An 18,327-nucleotide genomic window follows, 5' to 3' on the forward strand; every position below is an offset into this window, starting at 1 on the left:
TTAGAACTACTTAAACCTAACTAACCTAAGGACATCACACAACACCTAGTCATCACGAGGCAGAGAAAATCCCTGACCCCGCCGGGAATCGAACACGGGAACCCGGGAGTGGGAAACGAGAACGCTACCGCACGACCACGAGCTGCGGACCAATGATACTGAAACCGACGACAGCGCCTTTACTGGTGATTACTAAACACGATGTTCCGAATATTCTTTCATATAGAAGATGCGGTAAATATTGTAGAATTCGAATCGAGAACTCCAGTCAACATGAGCAGTTTAGAAGTACAGAACTCCGATGTAACGGATCAAGCCACTTAATGAGAGAAAGTCTTCTATCCAGATTCTGTACCAATAAGGTTCCTTTCGGATTATGTGATGAAATAATTTCATAACTAGCTCTCATGTACAACGCACGTTCAAAGAAAATACGGATATAAAGACTTGAAAGTTGCGCAGTTCACACCAGCACACAAGAAATGTAATAGAATTAATCCCCTGATTATTAGACCCATATCATTGACATTGATATTGATTTGGGGAACGATTTTGGAACATACTATGTACCAGATTTATGCAATGTCTCGAAGAAAACGATCGATCGACATGCAACCAACATGAATTCAGAAAATTTTGTTAATATGGATCATAGCTGTTTTTTTAACCATGTTACTGCTTCGTTACTTCTTAAGAAAGAGCATTTATTCGTGGACACAACATGAGAAAGTACACTACACTTCTGCCAATTAACAGTGTGCATCTGGCTGAATATTATCTGTAAGGTTAAAATCTTCAATGACATGATCTTGACGACACCACTCGGAAGAAGCTAGTGTTGTTCTTGAATACGGTTCTGTTTTTCGTTTCTGCGTTGGAGGGCTATTTTGTCACAAATGGCCTGTTACGGAGCAAACGATAGACGGTACAGAGACTTCTAAATTTGTTCATTTTCTCTTGAGATACAAGTTAGACATTGTCAGAATAGTGATTTAGTGCTGACGGGGTGAAACAATTTTATGAGTAGCCAAAGCTGACTTATCAAGAAACAGCGTGTTAACTTTAGTGAGTAATACTGCTAACTGAATGAAATATACAGGAATAGTTTTAGGAAAACTCATCTAGAGCTATAACCGCTAAGTGACGTGTTTCTTTTAATCTGAATGTGTTTAATGAGAAAGCAGTAAATGCGAATGTTAAAGTTCTACAGAGCACCACTTCTGTGGACCCTACATTCAGTGTCAACATAATAGTTAGTCCAGCTTATCATTTTATCAGTCAATTACTCCTCTTCGATGGGGACTGGTTTGCAAATTGGAAATTGGGTTGCAAATTGGAATCATATTATCTGAAGTAGTGCTGTGTCCAACATAACCCCCTGCTACACATATAGACCCTATATCGCCTCATAGAAATGGCCCGCTGGCACACACTCTTTGCAAAACATTTACGTTAAAAAAAGAAGAACTAGCGGCAAAAGACGAGTACTATTACAGTAATTTATTAAATGAGTATACATAACGAAACTGACCCATCGCCGGCCACCGTGGCCGAGAGGTTCTAGGATCTTCAGTCCAGAACCGCGCTGCTGTTGCGGTCGCAGATTCGAATCTTGCCCCGCACATGGATGTGTGAGATGTCCTTAGGTTAGTTAGGTTTATGTAGTTCTAAGTCTAGGGGACTGATGACCTCAGATGTTAAGTCCCATAGTGCTTGAAGCCATTTGAATTAACCCATCTTTTGCTTAGTGAGAAGTAGTGGCACCCATGAACCTTACCTAACCCAATACATTAGAGATTTTCTAGGTAGCCCAATCGAAGTTCGTAGAGTTGAAGTTCAGTCTCTCAACATGTAGCACTTGGTCTGTCACATAAAGAATCCCTGGCACTCGGCAGAAGCTGCCCGAGCACTTGACTATGAGTCACTGTACATAATTTGTAGGCAGCTCAGCTATAGGGAATAGAGGCACTGACTGCTGACAACTACTGGACTTAGTGCTAACTGGAAATGGAACTAGAGCTGACGAGAACTGGAAACGGTCGGGTGCAGGTTAGCAGTCACGAAATCAGTCCACACTTCACAATGCTTTAAACCCCCAGCCAGAAGGCCTCTAGGATCACTCCAAGCCCAAGGGCCTTCTTACACTTAGATGACGAGTAAATTGCCCCATTACCTGTCAACCAGGAACATCCACAAGGTGTTAGTAATTCAGCACCCAACAACCCGATAAAAAGGAGGGTGGGGGGGGGGGGGGATGTGAGCCGAGTCGTGCAGTCGCTTAAGTCATGTGCCCGGCGTATGAATGTCGTCCAGCGGACTATTTGAGGGATGCTTCAAATAGCTCCAGGTGTCAGCGCTTTCTGTCGTGGCAGACGTGAGTACTGGTAGATGAGTGGCTTATTTAAAAGTCTTGTAGTGGAAGCACAAAGCAGTTGTTAATATGAGCGCCATCTTAGGGCCACTGCCCATACTGTGAGTGCGGCGCCCTCCCTAGATACCGCTCTGTACCGCGCCTGACGCAGACACAGCAGGTAGCATATGGGGATTTTTTTTAGACGGATAAGCACTTCATGCCGGGTCGAAATAATGCAGAATGTCTTGGGTTTTCAGACGGGTGATGACGAAATGGCGTAAAGTTAAGATGAGCTTCACTTCCAACGCCAGAAGATGCTGGGCGTCAATCACAACCTATCGTAGCGCTGTTTCGATTACCTTGCGCCATGTAAGCCCGAGTATTTTGTACACTATGAGATCGAAAGTATACGAACGCCTGGCTGAAAATGACTTACAAGTTCGTGGCGCCCTGGAATTCAGTATGATGTTGACCGACCCTCAGTCTTGATGACAGCTTCCACTCTCGCAGGCTTACGCTCAATCTGGTGCTGGAGTCTTTCTTGGGGAATGGCAGCCCATTCTTCACGGAGTGCTGCACTGAGGAGAGGTATCGATGTCGGTCGGTGAGGCTTGGCACGAAGTCGGCGTTCCAAAACCTCCCAAAGGTCTTCTATAGGACTCAGACGAGGACTCTGTGCAGGTCAGTCCACCAGTCCGTTAGAGGGATGTTATTGTCGTGTAAGCACTCCGCCACATACCGTACATTAATTACAGGTGCACGCTTGTCTTGAAAGATGCAATCTCCATTCCCAAATTGCTCTTCAACAGTGGGAAGCAATAAGGTGCTTAAAACAACAATGTACGCCTGTGCTGTGATAGTACAACGCAAAACAACAATCGGTGCAAGCCCCCTTCATGAAAACACGACCACAACGTAACACCACCGACTCAGAATTTTACTTTTGGCAGTACACGCTGGCAGATTACGTTCACCGGGCATTCACCATGCCCATGGCCTGTCATCGGATCGCCACATTGTGTACCGTGATTTGTCACTCCACACAACGTTTTTCCACTGTTCAGTCGTTAAATTTTTACGCTCCTTACATCAAGCGAGGCGTGATGAGGGAATTACGACCGTGATATCCATGTTTTGTCACCTCCCGTCTAACTGTCACAGTATTTGCACTGGATTCTGATTCAGTTTGGAATTCCTGTGAAATGGTCTGGATAGATGTCTGCCTATTGAACATTACGACCCTCTTCAACTGTCGGCGGTCTCTGTCAGTCTACAGACGAGGTCGGCCTACACGCTTTTGTGCTATACATGGAGCACCGTACCATCTGAATTTCGTATGAAGTACAGTTCATTTATGTTCGTACACTTGCTACCTCAATTATAGATGGCTCTAGAGCTAAAATTTACTAACACTCTAATTAATTCTCTGTGTTCTCGGTCTGCCAAAACTGTTGATGTCGTGGCGTAATTTAATGTCATACTGACTTCCAAAGCCAGTAGCATGTTTTCATTGTTAAGGTCATAGATTGAAAATTTCGTTTCATTTTAATGACATTGTAAAATTGTTCGCTGTTGGAGACCAAAAACACAAGTATAGTTGTAAATTTTTAAATACGTTCCCGCCAGTTTGTGAGGACCCGCCTATCAAAACTGGACCGTGATATTCGAGCTGTGCGACGTTCTGACCTACGGGACCATTATGGGATCTGCGTTCGTCATTATGAGTTTCACAGTATAATTAAAGACAGTGCGTATCTTTCTATAATGAAACTGTCTCACATTTTTTGAGGCTTCTGAGATACCAAGTTAAAAACAGGTTAATTAGATGCCGGGGTTTCCTACACGAAGTAATACAGTAGAGGGCGATGGGTTAGATAGCAGGAAGTCTCAATGCCGCCGCAAGCCTGCGTCTGTGGAAAAGCTCACGAGTCCCGCATGAAGTGGTCGATACGGAGGGCGTAGAGATAGCCGATTGACAGCAATCTGCATATCGACTAGAGTGAGGCCCGGCCCAAACCTTCCGTCGTGCTCTCGTGGCGAGGTCGCCCTCCCACAGTCTACCTGCTGCTAACCCTCGCCACATTTTAACAGCCACCTGTTTACTTGCTAACTTTCGAACTTTTTTCAGTTACATTTTCATATTTTTGATACATTATAATATTTAGCTCGTGTTGCGGAATTTCCGTGCTTGATGTTCCGCCTATGAAGATGCAAACGAGTATCACTACAACATTCAAGATATAGTGGTAATTTAGTGATGTTAATTTGAAATTGCTTCGATGCCGTATCACATACAGTCTTAAAGGAAACTCTCTAACAGCCAGTAGAAGGTCAAATAGTTCAGTAACTGCAGGTTATCAGTAGATGACAAGCTGATGAATAAAATGCAGGTTGTAGAAAGTCGAAAATGAAACTTGTTGCGTAAGAACGCGATCCTGAAATGGAAGTTAATGTTAAGAAGTTGGAGAAGCGAAATGAAAGAAAAGACGGTACGAGATGAGATACGGAAAGTACACAATAGTTAGGATTTATTCAGCATCTACATTTATACTCTGCAACCACTGTGCTTGGTAGAGGATACTTCACAAATTACCACGTAGTTAGAGGACATCTCGTTCCATTCGCATATGGTGCCCAGGAAGAATTATTGCAAAAATGACTACGTAATTTTCTTAACCTGGCCTTAGGTATACCTGCGGGAGCGGCACGTCGGAGTATACAGTGTATTGCTCACATAATGCTGTTGCATAGGATGAACTGGAACAGCTAGCGTCAATGTTGAAGGATCTGCCAGTTCCGCTTTTTCAGCAACCCACAGCCGCTCTCACGTGGGTCGAATGCACCTGCTGCTCCTCTTTCTATACGTTCAATAACCCCTGTTAGTCCTGTATTGTTAGGTGCCACAAACTTGTGTAATATTCTATGATGTACGAGTGTTTTGTAAGCAATTTCCTTTGTAACCTCACTGCAGTTTCCTGGTATCCTATGAATAAAAGGATATATATCACTTGTTTTAACTACAGATGAGCTTAAGTGGTAACTAATTTTCATATCCACCACAATTTGTTAATTCCCGGTATCTGTATGCGATGACTGATTTCAATTCTAACTCTTTGATATTGTTTTCATGCCATAGTACGTTTTTGCCTTTTCTGAACCGCAACATTTTACATACTGAATATGTAAAACAAGCTACCAATCTTAGTGACATTTCAAATCTTATCTAGATCTGACTGAACATCCGTGCACATTTTTCAGCCAGTTGTTCATTATGGACAAAGTCATCTGCAAGATGTCTGGGCTTTCTATTAATATTAATATGATTGAGAAGTACGTAGTATTGCTATGCTAACCCAACGATAAAGTAGAGAGGTAACGTATTCTTTGACAGTTTTTTTTTTTTGAAATGAGGAAAACATTAAGTGCTTAATGATTTAGTGGGAATGCGTTTTCAGGAGGAAACAGTATTGAAATATAGAAACGAGCACACAGAGATATTTAACGACAAAAGAAGGGAATATATGAGAAATTAGTCTTTAGGAAATATTTGATATCAGAAGCTATATAGGAAACTGGTGGTACCTAACTGGGGACAGTGGAAAATAACTGGTGACATTACAAACCAATGAAGTTTTCCATGGCAGGATGGTTGTCTTAGTAGAAAACCTATTTGGACATTTTTCTTGACGAGGACAATGATGATGACAGTATGGTGCACATAGATGTAGGAGTAGAGGTGATGCAGACAGTGCTGGTTATTGTCCACGCTCTGAGAGCTGTGTCTACAAGAACTTCATTACAAATCAGCTGAATCTCTCTAGACACAGGAGTTAAAAAAGATACTGCCGTACTCAGTAAAACCAACAATTACAAATTGTAGTCACGAAATACACATATTTTGTATCTTAAAAGCAGAGAATTTTCCTTGATGCATATCTGCTGTCGCGCGGGATTAGCCGAGCGGTCTGGGTGCTGCAGTCATGGACTGTGCGGCTGGTCTCGGCGGAGGTTCGAGTCCTCCCTCGGGCATGGGTGTATGTGTTTGTCCTTAGGATAATTTAGTTTAAGTAGTGTGTAAGCTTAGGGACTGATGACCTTAGCAGTTAAGTCCCATAAGATTTCACACACATTTGAACATTTTGCAAATCTGCTCATTGTGATTTCCAATAACATATTGGGTTCCTTATCTGTGGTTTTAATGAATTGTACTGATGTTCAGTGGGAAGCTTTGGTGATCTGTACCACGCACCCCCTTAGAGATGACGATTTGCAGCTGTTTGTAGAGAAATGTATCTGGAGTACAGCACAATTAAGACAGTGAATGTTCTCAGTTTCAGATTATGGGCATATTAAAGTAGTTACGTTCAGTTAATTCATCTGCTGTTCACGTAAAAAACGCGAACCTAAAGGTATGATATTCAAATGGCTGAATAAGCTTGCGAGGTTTATGACGTTAACTTGGCGGGCACGAGAGAGAGGAAGGAACACTACGAATTCCAGTGGGAGAGTGCAAGAGAGACCTCATGACTTAATTACGAGGAATTAATAGTCACCACTGTTTATGAAACCATGCCACGTATAATAGATTGACCAAAGAGAGAAGGGTTGATGTGTAAGTGACAGGGAGTAGTTTTACTCGAGCATAGCCCATGATCGGAATTGTAAAGGCGTTAAATAACGCTCTAACAGCTAACTTTCGACCTATCAAGCGAAACGTTGTTGTATTCGAAGGTCTTGACTCGCAGACCGGCTAAGAGCGGTCCAGACGCACAGATTTAGATGTTATGTGATCTCCCTGAATCGATGATGGTTTAGATGAGCCTGTTCCTCTGTAACGGACACAGCTGGTTACCTTCCTCATCCTTGATTTCCGTCGTAACTTCATGGATGACAAGATGCAATTTTCTTTCTTTCTTTGTTTCCTTTTTGCTTTCCTTCGATACGCACTATTAGGCCATTTGTAGAAAATCATTTCTGGTGGAGATATTATGGATATTTTGAAACACAGATAATAAACATAGGTTAAATTCGCAAATTGAACTTGGAGGTTATTTGCAATTTTATTCTGACAATGAAAAACGTGACAAAACTCACTAATGCAGTTATCACACAAACACAGATCTATACTCATATGTATAAGATTCACCATCAGCTTTCCTACTCAGTAGTTTCAGAAAACATAAACCTAAGGATTTGGGCAGTCTGTGTCAGTTTGCAAACGAATTTTCTTTTATTTACTGCGACGTACTATCTCGATAAAAACTGTTGTCAGCGTGTTACAGACTTACTGTCTCAGGAAATTATTTGACAGTTATTTCGACTGCTTGTGTTACTTTCTCTCTATCAGGCGGTAGCTACTTATCCCGACGGCTACTACGTGTAATATGAGGAAGCTTCTCGTGAGTACTGAAGCTACTTTCTTCATTTGGGGGGAGGGGGGCCTCTTTGGCATTATATAATTGACGTCAGCTCTGTAACTTCGATTAATGATTTATTCCTTGGGTCTGGAGTCTGGGGATTTGTGCAGTGCTGTGGGACCTGCCGCGCCCAGACACTCCTGCGAATACACGAGTCTGTTTGTATTTTCGCCGACCAAGTTGGTATTTACTCCTCTTAGATCTTGGATGCACACGATAGCACTGAATCCCATATTATTCTGGAGAACAAGCAGTGGATCATTCACGAAATATTTTTCCACGTTTCAATGTTTGTGTTTCGGAAAAGTATCTTGACTTATTTTAAGAGGTCTGTACGGTTTTAAGTGTTTATCCGCATTGCACGTACGTAGTTCTTTCCAGGACGTGAATGCTATTTTTGTTTTGGAATTTCATGTGAAAAACGTGTGTGCTCGTCCTCGATTATATGAATACTGAATCAGTTCCGTTTCATAGATTCCGACAGACAAGGAATGAACAGTAATGTGTTTGGAGTCTCAGACTTGTTTCTACAACTGTAAATAGGAAGAAAGTGAATAAAAATCGTTTAGTCCAGTTATCTTATAGAAGATAACAACATGACTGACTCATCACGACGTATTAAATGGATGTACCCAAAAATTCGTATGAATCCCTCTAGCTCGAAAAGAAAACTCCACACGTATTTTGCTTGTATCGTTTATGTTCTCTGTAATTGCGTTTCATACGTGCAAATTCTACGTACATCCACTTGTATAAAGGATGTAAAACTGGACATGCATTGTCAGTGCAATTCAGGAGAATGCGTTGTCTCCAGGAGTGAAAGGGATAATGCTGTTTCTATCAACTTTTCAGTTCGTTAACATACCTCGAAGGGTCATTTCCAGCTTAAATGGTCCACGAATTGTCATTTTACAGCAGGAACAGTTGTCAACCCGGGAAGATGCCTGAAAAACTGGGGGGCACTGCCGAAACGTCAACCGCTGTAGTGAGACACAAACCCTTGAAGATTTGCTCTATAGTAGTGGTCCGCTATTAACAACACGAGCTCATATCCGCTACGTACAAATTATGTCTATTAGATAACCCAAGGAGGATACAGCTGCATGCTGCCTTCGTGGAGGACTGCGTTGACAGAGACAATACGCCAACTTCTCCGTATGATCAACTTGGCATCTACGTGTCCGTTGCGAGTAACAGTACAAACTCACCAGCGACGTTGAGCACCAAACAGGGGAGCCAAGGAACACCTGGAAGAGAACTTGATCAATGGTGTACCGGTGGGTGCAGTATTCGTCGGATGCTTGATAAGTGAAAGAGTGTGGAAGTGGGAGGGTGTTGATATCCGTCCCACATATGCAGTCCCATGGGCCATTATCATATCAGGATTTGAGGGATGTGCAATATCGGATCAGGATGCGCCAACGTATTGCCCATACCTACAGTTAACGTTTCGGCGATGGGCTCGCTTTCGAGACGATAATGGACTAGCTCCTCGCGTCCACCTTGTAAAAATCTTCATTTAGGAAGCAGGAATGTAAAGAAAGGAATGACCTCACAAATCGGCTGACATAAGCCCGATTGAACATGCTTCGAACCAGTTGAATCTGGCTGTGCGTAAAGGTAGGCACCCCCCTCAGACATGTGTAATCGGCGGAGGGACGTCGTCGTACATCACCCTGTGGACAGCATTTCAAGGAGGAGCCAAGTATGCTAGGATGCACGACTTCGAGTATTGCAATATTCGGAGCTACCCAGCGGCAGAGTTTTATTTTACAAGTCTGCAGAGATATACACTTGCGAACAGAATGTGTTTATTTTGATTTCTCTTTTTTATTAATCTCTTTGAACTCCACGAATCTTACTCCTCTTCAATCAGAGGCCATACACATCCGTATATATGCATGTGGCGCAAAACAGTTTTCGAGCAATTGATATTTTCTGTTGTCCATGTTACTAGTTGCTTTCGATGCTGAATATTAGTCCTTCATTACTGTCATTACAGCATTGGTTTTATGCATTTTTTTTAAATTTGTGGCTGCATTTTACTACGTCCGGTCACTTATAAGATGCAGTCTGCATCTTAGATCTCGAGGAATTATTGATGCTGCCATTGTTGTACGGTTGCGAAAATATTGATTAAGCGTTTGTGTTGGGTGTCAGAGGTTTTCACTATATAGTTTGTTTAACAAATATACTCGTTCACGCGTAGTCACGTGTTTCGTTGCTACTTTGAATCCGATATTAACTTTTATCGAATCTATATATGCACCATCTAAATTGACATGGGTGTCATTTGCGTCATAGTACGTGAAGATCACGATATTTCCAGAAAGCTGTCACTGCTGCTAGAAATCCTCGATACGTAATCGTGAGAATGGTCATTTGCATTTCGTCGGTATTACCAGACTAGTGTATTACTCATACTTTGTGCTAACCATAAGATAATGAACCCAGTGCTGCGCCACCTATTGGTTGTATGACGGAATTCAGATTTCAGATTTATATTGACTGTGACCATTTGAAATCTGTGTGTAGTAGAGCAGTTATTCAGCTGAGGCTGTCATCGACTTGACAACTAAATAGTTAAAATCTTAATAACCCACTCCCTCTCCCTTGATACCATGATTCATGGAGCAGTGGTAGGGTGGTTTGCGTGCCTCAGCGATACAGATAGCTGTACTGTGGGTGCAACCACAATGGAGGCTTATAGTGAAATGATCATGACATCCGCTTGAATAAAATATTCTGAAGGTTAAATAGTTCCCTATTCGGATCTCGGACGGGGACTACTCAAGAGGTTGCCGTCATCAGGAGAAACAAAACCGGCATTCCACGGTCGGAGCCTGGAGAGTTAGATCCCTTAACCAGGCAAGTAGATCAGAAAATTTAAAAACGGATATGGATTGGTTGAAGTTAGATATGGTGCGTATTACCAAAGTTCGATAGCAGGAGGAACAGGACCTCGGATCAGGTGAACACAGGGTTATAAATACAAAATCAGATAGTTGTAATACAGGAGCAGGTCTAATAACGAGTATTAAATGGGAATGCGAGTAAGCTGCTATGAACAGCATCGTGAACGTGTTGTCGTAGCCGTGATAGACGTGAAAGGAGCATCCTCCACGGCAATTCAAGTTTGGATGCCAACTGGCTTCGGAGATGATGAAGAGTTTGAAGAAATGTATGATCAGTGTTTGAAGAAATGAGTGATGAAATAAAATGAAAATATTCACATTGTTAAGGGAGACGAAAATTTAGTTGATATTGGGACTGAATTTTGGTAGTAGGGAAGGTAAGAGAAGGAAAAATATTGGGTGAATATGGAATGGGGAAAGGTAATGGTATAGGAAGTCGTCTGATAGAGAGTAAATTAATCATCACTAATATATGGGTGTAATGGTGTCGTTAGACCACTGACGACATGTTTATTAGATTTTATTAGCCCTCAAATAACACTGGCGGACGTTAAGAGAAAGAGAGGGAAAATGTGGCAGGCAATTTTTGGGTTGGACGGCTTGCAGGCAATTGGTAGCTTCTACGAATCAGCAACTAGCCACTAGTGGAAGTGTTTCCTGCTGTTGGTAGCGGAGAAACGGCGCAGCTGTACAGCCGCCGTTTACTTAGCCGATCACGGCAGTGTCCCGTGAGGCTGCTGCCCTGCGATCGTACTCAACCCATCCTACTGGGTTTGCTGGCAGCCAGGACGACGGAAGCCAATAACCGTCTTCCCTATTTATGATGTCCTGCTTCCTCGAGATTTCGATTGCACAGCTTTCTTCGCGTGTGCGATTCCAAAGCTGTCTTGCAAGTATTCGTGCTTCTTGAAACTTGATAGCTCGCCCACAATCGCGATGGTCCTCCGCTAGCGCCAATCTGTTATGTAGCCCCAATCAGACATAGCCCTCATGCTATGCTATGCAGTTTCCCTGATGTGTGCGGCACCACACTTACACTTTATACAGTATACTAACCGTGAAAGGTATCCGGAAGCATATTGGTGGATATTATTGTGGGGTGTGTCCACCCTTGGACTTATGACGGCTTAAACTCTACTGGGGACACTACTAGAGAAGCGTCTGAACGTCCATGAAGGAATCGGAAACCTTTCTTCCTCAAGAGCTGAAACCAGAGAAGATATGATGTTAGACGCTAAGTTCTGGAGTGAATTAAACGTTCTAACTAATCCCAAAGATGTTCTGTTAGGTTCAAGTCGGGACTGTGGGGAGACCAGTCCATTACAGGAAGACTACTGCCCACAAACCACTGCGTCACTGATGCTATTTTATGACAGCGTGAAATGTCACGCTGATATAGTCATCGTTGCGGAACTGTTCCTCTACTGCTCGCAGCATACAATAGTGTAAAATGTGTTCATATAATTTCTCTTTTACCGTTTTTTTAAGGGCAATAAGGTTACCACACCCTAACCTCGAAATGCAGCCCTATACCCTGACATTATCTCCTCCTTACTTCACTATCGTCAACACACATGATGGCAGGTAACGTTCTTCAGACATTCGCCTTACTCAAACCCTTCCATCGGACTGCCACAGGGATATCGTGATTCTTGACTCAAAATCACCCATTTCCTGTGATCCACTGTCCAGTGGCGTCGTTTCTTACACCGTCTCATGCGCCGGTTAACATTTACTACAGAAATTTGTGGCTTATGAGGAGCTTTCGACGACTGTAATTCCTTTTACCTCCCTATGCGTAGATTTAGTGCTAGTTGGACTGCTAGTAACATTTTGGAGCCCGTGAGTAATCACATCACCACCAAGAGTGCTTTGATATGCTTTTATAGCTTTATTAGGGTTGATCCACCACTGACGGGTTTGTTACATCCAATGATTGGTCCCTGATTGAAGTGATTGGGCTTCCCAGACCGCCCAATTCTGTTGTTATTGCTTCTCTATTGACAACACAATAATCCCCTTCTTCTCTTAGAATGTCGGTCCGCCTCTTGTGACGTCTAGTGGTCCGTTCCGTACAGCGTAGTGGTGTCCAGATATTGCTTATCAAGTAGTACATACATTATGGTGTTGAGGCCTTTACTGTGTCATTAGTAGATACAAAAAAAAAAAAACCTGGAGCCTGCGGTCAGTCTGAAAAGCTATTTTAATGCCTTGTCGGCTGACTATCTTGCATACACGTTCAATGACGCCATTGATGCAGAGTAAGCGCATCACCAGGAACTGTTCTTTTATTTCATTTCCTGTTTCTGGCTACCTACTGAACTTTCTAGCTCTTCTTATTGTTTTACAGTTGTAATCGTTGGTTCGTAATGAAGTGAGCTCTATCAGATACTGTGCTTTCTAGGTAATCAGACGAGGAAAACAAACTTGACATCCCACTGTTACATGGTGAGTTTTCATGTGAAATATTCCAGTGTAGCAACATTGCTATATTTCCGATTGGGAAAACTAAGTTCCGCAGAAAGGATATTTTCTTATTTTAGTGAAAGATGCAGTCTAAGGACGATTCCGGTAGCAAAGTTTCTGTGCACACCCTGTCTCTCTTGAAAGAGACAATCCTATTTCCATGGTTCCTATGTAGATATGAATGCAAATGAGACCCCACTATGTCACCAAAAGAATACAGATTAATTTTGTAGCCATAATGAGCCCTATTATGATAAACTTCACCTTCTATGGAGAGATTTTGTTTCAGATTTGCATAAATAAATGCACTATTGGATAAAAAGGTATATGGTTAACGCTAGATTTGTCACACTTTCAGACGACTGCCTTAAACTCTACCTACCGCTGTATAATGCGAATAATGTTCATTTAAGTTTTAATCTGGTTACTAACGTCACCTTCTGAAATCTACTAGTTAATATCCAATCAGAAAGAAAGCAGGTGTTGACAGGTGTGAAAATTACCGAACTATCTGTGCAATAAATCACGGCTGCAAAATACTGACGCGAATTCTGTACAAACGAATTAAAAGACCGGTAGAAGTCGACCTCGGGAAAGATCGGCGATTCCATGGAAATGCTGAAACACGAAGGCAATACTGACCCTACGTCGTATCTTAGAAGATAGATTAAGGAAAGGCAAACCTACTTTTGTAGCATTTGTAGACGTAGAGGAAGCTTTTGACAATGTTGAATGGAATACTCTCTTCCAAACTCTGAAGGTGGCAGGGGTCAAATATAGGGGGCGAGAGGCTACTTACAATTCGTACAGAAACCAGATGGCAGTTATAAGAGTCGAGGGGCATGAAAGGTGTGAGGGAAAGGAGTGAGACAGGGTTGTAACCTATCCCCGATTTTATTCAAACCGTATATTGAGCCAGCAGTGAAGGAAACAAAAGAAAAGTTCGGGATAGGAATTAGAATCCATGGAGAAGAAATAAAACCTTTGAGGTTTGCTGATGACATTGTAATTCTGTCAGATACAGCACAGGACCTGCAAGAGAAGTTGAATGGAATGGACAGTGTCTTGATAGGAGGATATTAGATGAACATCAACAAAAACCGAGGATAATGGAATGTAGTCACATTAAATCAGGCGATGCTGAGGGAATTAGATTAGGAAATGAGGCACTTAAAGTAGTAAAGGAGTTTTGCTATTTGGGAAGCAAAATAACTTATGATGGTGGAAGTAGAGAGGATATAAAATGTAGACTGGCAATGGCAAGGAAAGCATTTCTGAAGAAGAGAAATCTGTTAACATCGAGTATAGATTTAAGTGTCAGGAAGTCCTTTTTGAAAGTATTTCTATGGAGTGTAGCCATGTATGGGAATGAAACATGGATGATAAATAGTTTAGACAAGTAGAAATAGAAGCTGTCGAAATGTGGTGCTACAGAAGAATGCTGAAGATTAGATGTGTAGATCACGTAACTAATGAGGAGGTACTGAACAGAACTGGGGAGAAGAGGAATTTGTTGCTCAACTTGACTAGAAGAAGGGATCAGTTGGTAGGACACATTCTGAGGCATCAAGGGATCACAAATTTAGTATTGGAGGGAAGGGTGGAGGGAAAAAACTGCAGACGGAGACCAAGGAATGAACACACTAAGCAGATTCAGAAGGATGTAGGTTGCAGTAGTTACTCAGAGATGAAGAACCTTGCACAGGATAGAGTAGCTTGGAGAGCTGCATCAAACCAGTCTCCGGACTGAAGACCATAACAACAACAACAACAATATCTGACCTCAAGATGGACAGTTTTGATTTTAACATTGTTTGTCAACGGAAAAATTAAACAATCAGATATTGCTGTTTACTTTCGAATATTCAAAACGTTGAAGTATCTTCCAGAAGGCAAGCCACTGCCATTAACATCAGTATTTCCTGAGTCAATGATCGCGGGATCTATGAGATGAAGGAGACCAAGGGGTTACGTATCTTAGCTACTATGACGAAACAACAAGTTTGTCCTGTTTTTTCCACCCTTTTTAGGTCATCATTATGAAGCTTACACGATATTATAAAGGGATAAATTTTAGTCTTTGGTTTTCTACTAATGTATTCTTCGCAACTCTGCCTTGTTACGAGTTGCTGTTTTCGAACCGTTTCAACCTGAAACTTGGTTTGCTTCCCACAAAAAAAAAAAAAAAAAAAAAAGCTGTTGCTGAGAAGTTGTTGGAGATACATAAACATGGTTATCATATTCCAAGGAGGGTCGTGATTATGCATTAATATAAAAATATTTAGCTGCAAAAACTTTGAAGTCTGTCGCAGCTCTTGCGTAATGCACTGGAGGAAACACCACAATTATATATCCATATAATTAATACGCCTCTGGGAGTAGACTGTGTCATTGCCAGCAAATTTCAGCGAATCAGCCGACAAGAAATCTTATTAAAAAAAAATAATGTTATAGGTCAACAAAGAACCATGTCAAGATAATTAATTACTTCTTCCTTTATTTTGCTGCGATATACTTAAAGTAAGAACATCGAAAGCTAGTCGGATATCAGACCTTACTGAAGACAGAGGAACAATCTAGATCACTTTGGTTCAGCTGATTGTCGTTATTAATCCAACGTAACAGTTTACAGAGCTAAAATTTTTAGAAATAACTGATCAAACAATTTTTCAACGAAACTTATCATGGAGAGAGATCGATTTTTTTCTACGGTGGAAGCAAAAAGTTTGAAAGTATGTGAACACGTTTTCAACGCACACGTCTTGAGAAATTATATCAAACAATATATGTTTAACAGATGAGGCTGTAGTTCCCTTACTGTGTTGAATTCTTTTTCACAGTTTTATCGCATCTGAACTTGGGCCTCACTACATCGTTGCTCTAGTATATAGTTTTTGCTGACACTTCCGCAGAGATATTCCAAAGAAACTGAGACAGAACTATTGCTGTGGACTGACGCCATTTGTCTTATCTTCTTACATCGTTGTGTCATCTTCGTAGTAGGCACTGATTCCGGCCTTCACATTTACCAGAATATACTCTGTCTCGCCACATTTAACTTTGGGGGCTATAGGAAACTTAATGACATATCACTGTTGACAGAAAATTTGCTCGTTTATAAAGGGTATTCCACGCCCCTGAATCTGCAGCTTATAATTTGATATACTTCCCTCTGAGGCATGAAACAGATTACAGAATTATCTGATTTTCGACATCATATGAATGCTTTCATTTTCATTATTTATTTCCCTGAAGCTGCAAGGTTCTTCTGATCATGTTAATAATTTACGTGGTTTACAGCTCATATATCCAAGGTTAGTTTTCATATGTTTTTCAGTTTCAAAATACAAATTAACAATAAGTTCACGGTATAAAATGCTGAGATGTACATTAGCTTTCTTTTGCTTTACTTTCTATTCTGTAGTGTATATTACGCTTATCATTAGCCCTCGCGAATTCCGATACGGTCGGATGTGGGTACTCAGCGTTTGCCTCCGAAGATATTTGTTTTTACAAAGTAGTTGTCCCTAATAAACTCCAAAACAGAAACGCGTACACTTTCGAAAGCCCCTCTAGAATGTATGTTGGTGTTAACGCGCGCGCGCGCACCTATGTGTGTGTGCGTGTGTGTGTGTGTGTGTGTGTGTGTGTGTGTCTGTGTGTGTGTGTGTGTGTGTGTGTGAGAGAGAGAGAGAGAGAGAGAGAAAGAGAGAGAGAGATCGCTCCAGATGTCTGCGTTGCCCCCCGGGACTAGCGGAAGAACTTCAGCTCCAGTACTCCGAGAATTCAGAGGCATGCAAACAGGTTCATTAAAGACGGAGTAGAAATTTATGTCGCCGGAAATCCAGTTAGTCGTGACGTGATGTACAACCTTACTGTTGCCTGAGAGAGACAGAGAGGACGCAGCGGCTGACGCACGGATCTGGACCAAAAATGAATCTCTGTGGTCTCCCATTCAAGTTCGTTTGCAGGGTGGAGATATTTCTGCTACCGAAGCCGCATAGGGGCATACATCTCACTGTCAGTCAAGAACAGCTAAGATAAACATAAACGCAACACTGAGACCGCTGCTCCCCCCATCGGAGGTTCGAGCCCTCCCTCGGGCATGGGTGTGTGTTTGTTGTCTTTAGTGTAAGTTAGTTTAAATTAGATTAAGCAGTGCGTAAGCTTAGGGACCGATGACCTCAGCAGTTTGGTCCCAAAAGACCTTACGACAAATTCCCATTTCCAATGAGACGGGTACGGTTGTACACGACCTCTCATTACACGAACAAAAACTAAGGAGTAACGAGAGGAGACAAACAAGACGAACGCCTTACAATCGTGTGATTTCACCGTTTGACTTAATTCCATATTACTCTGTCAACATGTATGCAATCGGCAGGGCCCTTGGCAACAACAAGTCATTTATGCACGTTATCTGCTTCGATGTGATGTCTTACGTGCGTGAGCTGAAGGTATACCGAGCAGTTGAAACTTTTTTTTGTGTTCTGCGTTGCAGAAAACTTTCCGGGCAAGTACGTCCATCAATGATTTGACATATTTTTCATTTCATACATATGCTCTGTAGTTACGAGATAGCAGTGGAAATCATTGTTGGTTACAATTGCACTTATTGTCTGCTCATAATTAGATTACCGATTTATCATCACGAACGTACTCGAAGGTAGACATTATTTCATAGAGTAGAAGTTCTGTAGTTACATCGACATACAGTCATAACCATGAATTACTATTTTGCCCCCCCATCTAATTCGTCAAGCTCTTGAAACTTATTAAACAGTATCTTCGGGGTTCACTTCGTGAACTCAGAAGCAAGACACTAATTTTGGTACCTGTACACAGCAGTCTCATGTTAACAGAAGCAAATCCGGCGCAGTTGCCGCAGGCAGACGTAAAATGACGCAGAGTTCATAACCAACCTCCTACCTCTGTGCTTCAGCTATAAGCCAGAGATGTGAAAATTATACGTGACGAAACCAGTGAAAATGATACGTGAAGAAAATAGAATAATATAATCTTTGCACTGAAATCAGTATTTTACGCCCACTCATACTATGTTTCACGAACACATGGTCGTCAAAGTCCTGCCATTTCATTCGTCCAGTTTTCTCCATGTAAACAAATATTCCATTTCTAACGTCGATGAAACGTTCATTTCCTTCTTGTTTTTTTT

Source organism: Schistocerca americana, chromosome X, assembly GCF_021461395.2.
Source record: "Schistocerca americana isolate TAMUIC-IGC-003095 chromosome X, iqSchAmer2.1, whole genome shotgun sequence".
NCBI classification, from domain to species: Eukaryota; Metazoa; Arthropoda; class Insecta; order Orthoptera; family Acrididae; genus Schistocerca; species Schistocerca americana.